The sequence below is a fragment of the Perca flavescens genome, chromosome 5 (genome assembly GCF_004354835.1).
Source record: "Perca flavescens isolate YP-PL-M2 chromosome 5, PFLA_1.0, whole genome shotgun sequence".
Taxonomy (NCBI): domain Eukaryota; kingdom Metazoa; phylum Chordata; class Actinopteri; order Perciformes; family Percidae; genus Perca; species Perca flavescens.
This window is the reverse complement of record NC_041335.1, coordinates 24,346,923-24,355,811: the sequence shown is the minus strand read 5'-3', so window position 1 is coordinate 24,355,811 and position 8,889 is coordinate 24,346,923. Positions and strand designations below refer to the sequence as shown.

Genomic DNA, 8,889 nt, shown 5'->3' with positions numbered 1-8,889 from the left:
TTTTGTCAATGGTGTGGTGGAATTTTCATAAACACCATGTTGTGGTATGATGAGATGAAGGGAAAGCTTAGACAACATTAGGTCATTCATAGGTCACTGGTCAGGGGATGAGAATATTTTGCCAGTCTCTGATAACAAAACCTATTCAATTATTTTTGTCTACCGATACAAGAATGTAGACAGCTGCATCATAAGGGAATGTTTTGTTTCAGGACTGTCTCCTTTTTGAGGTCGGTGGGCCTGCCACACTTTAGCATACTGACCAGAGAGAGAGATAGGCTGAACTAGGCTTTAGCAGCGTGTTTAGTCGCCTGCAATATCTTTGTTTACCTTAAAGGTTCAGCTAAACGTAATGCCTCCAGCATGAGTTTAAATACACCTTCAGGTTTTTTTCATGTCACAAAGGAAAAGGGGGTGATTTTTGCATCTTTTGGGCTTATCCTAAGTGAATTTACTGATTAACATACAATACCTTCACCCGGGGAGGGAGAACTAATCAGTAAAATGACCTTGGATTGAAATCAAATCCCTCAAGACATGGTCAATACTTGTATGTAACGTTTAAACTTCACGTTGTATAAATCAGCAAGATGAAATATCACTTCCGGTAACCATCTTTGTTTGGATTAAAGCATTGACAACGGGGAGAAGAAAGAAAAAAAGAAAAACGGTGTCAAGTGCAGCAGACGGAATATTTATCCTGCTGGGAAACATCTTCAAAACTGTGGTAAGTTTAGTTTGACGACCGTCTGGGTTTGACAATGAATTAACTAAAAATTATGCTTAACGCTGTTGTGTGACAAACGGCTAACGTTAGGTAACGTTAACGTTAACGTTAGCTAGCTAACTAGGTTATTTCAGCACAGGTGCAATGGAGGCAGCATGAGGCAGCTGGGAGCGCACCATGGGACAAGTGAACAGATGTTTTCTTAAATGACATATATTTGCCTAGAAGCTAGCTAGTTTAATTGGTTAGTAAACAATATCTTTGTTCAGTGGATAAAATGCTTCATGTACTTTTGTGTAATGGTAACGTTAGCATTTAATAGCTAACGTTAATTAGCATGCTAAGGCTAAACCATCAGTGTCAGTATTAGCTCTCTGCTTGTGGCTAACGTTACAGGACGTGCTATCACCACAGTCTCTTGGTATAATAATTACACCACATGGCTTGTGTGTCTTGAAAACTATGCCTTTGCTAAATTTCTAAAGTAAATAGTCACAGTTCGGGGCATGTCACGTTATGTATTGCTGGGTTCATTTTAGCCTCACAGATTTCGGTCAAAAAGGCTGGTTTAGAAAAAAAAAACCTCACATTAAGTTATTGGATTGCGCCATAGCGAAACCGCAGTTGGCATGGATGAGGTGCCGAGTCCAGCTGTCAGCCAGTCTCGGTCTGCTGTATGGGAGCATTAAATGCCTTTTCGTTAGAGCTGGGCAATATATCGATATTATATTAATATCGTGATATGAGACTAGATATCGTCCTAGATTTTGGATATCGTACTATGGCATAAGTGTTGTCTTTTTCTGGTTTTAAAGGCTGCATTACAGTAAAGTGATGTCATTTTCTGAACTTACCAGACCGTTGTAACTGTTCCATTATTTGCCTTTACCCACTTAGTCATTATATCCACATTACTGATGATTATTGATAAAAAATCTCATTGTGTAAATATTTTGTGAAAGCACCAATAGTCAACACTACAATATTGTTGCGGTATCGATGTAGAGGTATTTGGTCAAAAATATCATGATATTTGATTTTCTCCATATCGCCCAGCCCTACTTTTTTAAATTATTTTTCAATGAGAGGCGAGCAGTCAGGTAGAGCAAGAGTTGAATTGTCTTGAACTTTTCCCTACGCGAGCGACGCGCAGTGCAAATCAATGAACAAGAGACTGATTCTTGCTGTTTGTGAGTTCCCTACAAGACTTCACATAGCCCTATATTATGAACTTGAATGAGGTTATAGAATTACGACTAGCTAACTTTAGCTATCAACAATAACAGTCTGTGGTTAGCAAAGACTAGGATTGGCACTATTTGTTATAAAATCGACCTGTGATAAGAGATATATAATAGGCTACCACTGTCAACTAACCGTCTGAAAAGACCATTACTGTTACCTGACGATGACGGAAAAAGTAGGATAAAGGTAATTTCAGTCGGGAAGTGATTTTCGTGCCTCGTGTTAATTTTCAATGAGAGGCGAGTGGGCAGGTTGGGGGGCGTGGTCAGTCTGACAGTACATGTCCATATACGTGTTTTCACGGATGGGATTGCCCGGCTTCCCAGCATTGCACGCTAGTGGGCTGGCCACCAGTTTCTCTTCAAACTACACCCTCTTACAAACGCGATGGCTGCATCTGATTGGACGAATGTGTCACATGGGGCTGGCTGCTCCAGGATTTCGAAACCGACCATAATGGCGGCTCGTTTGGAATACAATCTCTTATTTAACGAAAATAGTTAACTGAAATCTATAGTAGTTCAGTAATAGTTCAGCTGAATCTGTCTTTATGTAAGATCGACAACGGTCAGTTTTAAAGCTTTTTTGTCAGCTTTTGAGAGGCGCAGAGCCGGCCGCTCCTCATTTGCATAAAGTTGGCTGGATTCAACATTATGCAAATGAGGAGCTGGCGACTCGACGCCCCGCTTTTCCAAAGTTCCCGCAAGGCTACCAGAATGCTTTGCACGGCTGCTGCCATTGATATGAATGGGAAGCGGGGAAATGACGCTGACAGTGGACACACACCTTGACCGGTGACACGACAAGCGGGCGCAATCCCGTGAAACTGTCGCGCTCGTCACATGCACACGCCGCAAGCCCCGAGGAACAGCGCCAGGCTTTAAAGCAACCATGGGCTTAGCGGTGGTGTTGCAATGTCTGGTAACCCTCGGGCCCAGAAAGACTTTTCCTGTACACTTTACATGGCAAAAGACACGTCTATATATTGTTTCTTTTGAGGTACATCAACTTTCCAGTTCGAACGCTCAAACTGTCTTAAAATCATTATGTTTTAAAAGTTGTAACATGCACCAATAGCGGAATCCAGAGTTATTTAACTAGGCATAATGAACGCACATATGAACGGGAGCAGACCCACAGGACGGAGCCAGGCTGAGCCGCCCTGTACTGCAGGCTCATATGACGGTTATCCTGAGTTCCTGTAGCTGCAATAATGGATATAATGGCTATAATTCATAATTTGAATTATCTTATAATACATCCAAGGGCTGTAAAGCCTATAAAGTGGATGTAACGTTATTAACGTCTCTGTTCCCAAACTGCCGCCGTCTATCGGCTAGCAGCTAATATTAGTGGTAGCTAGTAGCACAACATAATTACATCTCCTTGGTTCTCTCAAGGGGTAAGCTTCGCTTCAGGACGCGAACCTCCGATGGCGCCATTTTGTTGCTACGAAGCGATCACCTCTTGTTAGCATTACACTGACCGCCATTTTTTTTTTTACGTCACTTGACTGTGAATAACTTTACATCTGAAGCGTTTAAAGACTCTATTTGTCCATTGTTTATTTCTAAAGAAACACGACAATGTATAAAAGGCTCCATTACCTTGTACCTCACGTTACAGCTCCGTAGCAGACGTTTTTGTAAAAATAAGCTAACGATTGTGTCATAACCAAGTGACTTACTGTCGCACAGTAGAGGAATTACCGTATAGTACAGGAGAAGCTCGCAGTCAGTTTCAACTTAAATTAGCTGTTTAGGCTTAATTACTAATGTTAACTAGCATGTTAGTTAGCAATAATTAGCCTGTGCCCATGTTATCTCCTTACATATACCTACACTCTCCGTCTCTGTAAGATTGGGAATGATTGAGATTTCTCTTGTCACAGCTACCAGAAGACTTATAACTTTCAGACACGTTGCTCACGTCACATTTATGTTGTCTCTGTCAGTTGGAGGCTATGCAGTAAAGCAAGAGATCACCGGAAAAGTGCTTCTAATAGCCTTCACTGGTCTCCGTCCAGAGCAACGGGGTCTATTGGTCCATTATATACTGTCTATGGGTTCTCTTAATACATCCAGGGGTTTATTTTGATAAGCATTTACACAATGAGGAACAACGCAATGTTATATGTTAGCGAATATATAGCAATACATTCGCCTAATGCCTCCTAAACAGCTGCTGCGGCTATCGTGGATGTAATGTGGCTAGTAGGCTCCACCAAAATAACAAACTCAAGCAAACAAGCTCATGAACGTGCGGTGTTGCTACAACAACGCAAACTGTTGTTTTTTCAGCGGGCGTGGCTGGGAGGCGGGGGATCGCCAGTGCGCATTTCCATCATGATGTCATGGGCTGCTCAACAAAGAAGCAGAGCAGAAGATCCGGGTATTTTTATTTTTTTTAGCTCCATTAGTGCTTAATGCGCCACTGAACAACTCTCATTTGAATGAACGGGGCTTTGCGTCGAGTGCTGAATTTTGAGAGTCAAAGACTTTAATTTCCTGCATTTCGATACATTTTTAGGCACAAATTTTTATGCACAAATTTATGTTAAGAAAAACATTTTCCCAAGGAGCGCATTTTGCTACTAAGTTGGAGTGACTTACCATAAGTAACTGCTATTACTGTTGTAGCTAATTGTAAGTCGCTTTGGATAAAAGCGTTAGCTAAATGACATGTAATGTAGCTAATTTGTACAATAATACAATAGTGTTATGAATACAAAACGTTATGAAGTGTAATGTTTTCCATTTTTAAATGCGTTCTATTAATCAATAAATTGTTGTGATTGACATTTTTATATCGTTTTGACAATATATCTGCATAACGCCTAGGGGTGGGAAAAATAATTGATTCTTAGATGCATCACAATTCTCTCTAGAACGATTCAATGCTCGATTCTGATAAGTTAATCGATTTAAAACATTTTTTATTTAATGTGTTGATTTTTATTTAAAAGTTACTGTCTCCAGACAAGTACAAATCAGAAAACCGAGTGACTGAAAGAGGATGGGCCAAAATTAAATTTTGTATTTACACATGATCTAAAGAGACATACATAAAAGTAATTAGGCAAAACACATATAGGCTGTTCATCTACTTTATCACATGACATCTGACCACCTCATGTTTCATGTTCTAAGAAGCCAATTATCCACCTTAAACATGAGTGAGTCTCTGACATGGAAGATTACTGAGAGAAGGAGACTTTCACAAGCGTGTTTAAGGCTTAAGCATGGAATGACTACAAAACAAAAACCTCTGTAGACCAAACATTTCATTAAAACTTGTGTGTGACAAATACTGTATATGTCAAAATCCAAGCTTTGTCTAGCTGCTTTGTCTAGGAAGTGATTAGCAAACTCTGAGTAGCAAACTCAGATTTATATGTATATTTTTAAAAATCACGCATGGAAATGTACATTTAAAAAAAAAAAACTGTTGCATCGATAATCGGTTTAGAATCGAATCATTGGCATCGGAATTTAATTGTGAGGTGCCAAGAGCTTCCCACCCCTAATAACACCCAGCCCTAGTTGAAGTGATTTAATAATTCAGTATGTGGTAGAACTGACATGGAAATCAAAAACTCAAAAGTCTCATTTGGTAAAAGTGACTTAAGTAATTCAAGAATCAACACTGACATCAGTGTTTCCTCTACATAAGGCCATCTGTGTTGGTTTTATCGCGGCTGCCCCAGAATAAAAGATAAAGACATTATTATTATGATACCTTAAATTAAATCATAAAGCCGCACCAAATGGCACGATTGGAGAGAAAACACTGCAGATAGATAGATAGATAGATAGATAGATAGATAGATAATGAGAAGGCTATATAGATATTTACTTAAGTAGAGTCATACTCTTCGTACTCTATTCTACTCTCTGGACAGTATTTTAGCCAAATCACAGCAGGTGGCTTGCAATAGACAAACAGTTCCAGCCTAAAGCACATACAATCAGGCCTACAGCCTGGATAGAAAGCTTACTGGTAGCTGAAATTGCAACTGCTGCTGTTACACAGATGTAATGAAATTCAATAGCAGTAATGCACAAATACTCAAGAGGTCAGGCTTAAAGCATATGGTGTCTCTGTGGACTAGGCATTTAAACACACTGCACACTGGCAGGGAGAGGGATTTTCTAAACTGCACTTTCTTTCATTGAAGACTCATAAAAAACAGCTATACCTTAGGAACAGTATGACAGAAAATGTTAGTGGTTTTTAAACCGTGACAGTTTCAAACCTCGGTATACCTTGAAACTGGTAACCCGCCCATGCCTACTGTGGACATGACCTTAATTATTAAATTGTGACAAACCTTGACATCTGGATTCCCATATAAACCACGCTCCTGCGGGTCCTGCGAATTATCCAAGCAACAGTAGCTTGGGAAATAGCAACATGGGGCACTGAATTTGATGGATTTACTTTTTATCAGACCACAAATGAGACAAGAATTAGCTAGCTAGTACACCCGCGGCCCCTCTGCCTCAACCCCTGCTGTGAGGAGACTACTCTGCTGGGAGGAGATTGGCAGCAGCTCCAGAGACGGACCTTGAGTTAGCGGCTGTAGCAACTGGAAGCGCTGGGGGTCACAGTGGGGTGGTGGCCTGCGGCAGTGCTGTAACCTGTGTGACCACATCAACAAAAAGTTTGCTGAAATAGTGGCGGTCCTGGATCTGCAAACTTTCTGTTACCCCTAACTCTTTCCCCTTGCTGCTGAAAAAAATCCTATCATTTTTTAATAGAAACACACAGTTTCACTGGGGTGATTACAGAGAGTACCATGATTATGATGACAATTATTGTTGTCAATTATCCAATCCAATCCACTTTATTTCTATAGCACATTTTACAAACACATAGTTTCCAAAGTGCTTCACAGAAGACTCAAAACATAAAAATATATATATATAAAACATAGAAAGAATAAAAGAAAGAATAAACACCACAGTGGACCACATAACTCACAATTATATGGTAGCATACACTTATTTTTTTTTTTTCAGGACATAGAAATTAGTGAATTTTTGCATGGATTTAATTAATTTTGATTTTTGGAAGTGGAGGTACATTTGTGTAAGTGGAGTTACTTTCCTGCAGGGCTGTCTTGCCGCCATGTGTATGGGCTGTAATGCAATGATACTATAATTGTATTTCCCTCCTGTCCCCATAAATCTAAATCTGTGATATACATTTACTTCCTGTGTGCAGATATACTGGGAGTATAAATCCTTGAGATAAGCTTCCTCTTTGATCGGTCGTGTGCTGCTGCTATAAGGAGGTTTCTTCAAAAATATTGACATATGACAGCATCCAGATACACACATTATAAAAAAAAATGTAATGATCGGACTACACAAATTATTATACTCAAAGAAGGAAATAACAGGAAGGGTTTCTCAACTATGCATCTCCTATTTCTATATACATAGTTTTAAATCGGCTTGTGTGGCATATGGACAATAAAGCTGGGGTCTTTAGTTTTCCAGAACATTGAAACACCCAGCAGACCATGATAAAGACTCTTAATTTAACAATGCAACATCAACTTCTCAAAGTGTGAGAAACAGGATATGTAACTAAGTCCACAACATGCTTAGTTTAGTTTATCTACAATAGATATAATCAGAATATGAGCATTTTCATAACTTTCCTGACGACACAGCACACGCTTTTTGTCAGGAGCATGTGTTTCCATTGATCGATTTAACAAAACAGCATGGCTCATGCTAATTAACATGTTAATTATTTTCGTCCCCATAATGTCTTCACAACAATTTGTAATAGCAAAAGCAGACAGAGCTGAGTGATAATAACTGATGCTATGACAGTGGAGCCCACTGTTACTAGTTACTAGTGGATTACCACAGCAGACAGATTTTTATACAATTTACAAATACATTTTACATAAACAAATAAATTGGCAGGGCTGTTTGCGTTCAGCGGATGTCTCCTTATTCGTCGATAGTTGATATAATAGGCCCACTGCAGTATCCGCTCTATTTATAAAACCACATGATATTTAGCTGCTTGTTTTTTTTATTTTTTAAATGAGCATCTTGGCACAACTCTGTGTTTCCCCTATATTCATTGTGCAGCAGTGGTGCTCCACTGCAGAATGAGCGGTTAGAATTAGGGCAGTGACGATAACTGCTTCACAGCAATATTGCGATGATGTGATGCTCCTGCACTGGATTTTTTTCTTACTTTTTTGGATGAAATTATTTTGCTTGTGAAAGTTACAGGAGTGCATATGTCGTGTGATATGAGATATATAATAAACACAATAATCAGTGTTTAGTTATATTGACTGGCTTCTAACTTATGTTTAAGGGATTCTGGAGGAAGTAAGGGAAGGACATTTCTCCGTTCTTAGCTGAAATGGACCACATATCGCTGCAGTGTTTTACCATTCACCATAAATTAGCCTAGCATCTAGCGGTGTTTCCCTGGGATCATGGCTTAATCCCGACAAAACACCACGTTTGAATTTCAGCCTGAATGCACATTTTTGTAGCCTAACATTCAGGGTACAAAGTTAGCACCATCCACCATCCAAATGCTGGTCAAATTTGCAAGTGGCTGGTAGATGTGTTTCACTCCCAAAAAAAAATGGTAATCTGTTGAGTGGCTGGTCAGATTTGAACATTCACTAGCCATTTGGCTGATGGACAATAAAGGTAATTTTGCAATCTGCTAACATTGTTAAAACAGAGTAGCTTATATTGGAACATGTAGGCATTTATTCTGTTACTCTACAGCATTAAGATAAAAAACATAATGTAAACAGTTTAAGCGGGGCGTGCAGTGAACCGCTATACTGCGGTGATACGTTGCTTCTTCACCATGGTAAGAAAAAATGCATACTGTCACGGCACTAGTTAGAATGCAGTTAAAGCAAC

The 8,889-nt window shown here is 39.5% G+C and overlaps 1 protein-coding gene across 9 annotated transcripts in view; it reads left to right on the top strand.

Annotated features, from left to right (window-relative positions):
• The first annotated feature begins 483 nt into the window (after positions 1-483).
• The window catches only part of gpat2 (glycerol-3-phosphate acyltransferase 2, mitochondrial), a 143,890-nt gene continuing 135,484 nt past the window's right edge, over positions 484-8,889 (top strand). For 4 of the 9 annotated variants that reach the window (XM_028578451.1, XM_028578455.1, XM_028578449.1 and 1 more), the window contains exon 1: positions 487-727. The gene's annotated coding sequence lies outside the window, so the exon portion shown is untranslated. Of the gene's footprint in view, positions 728-843; positions 972-8,889 lie in introns of those variants that run through there. The other 5 variants (XM_028578454.1, XM_028578457.1, XM_028578453.1 and 2 more) reach the window with 2 other exon arrangements.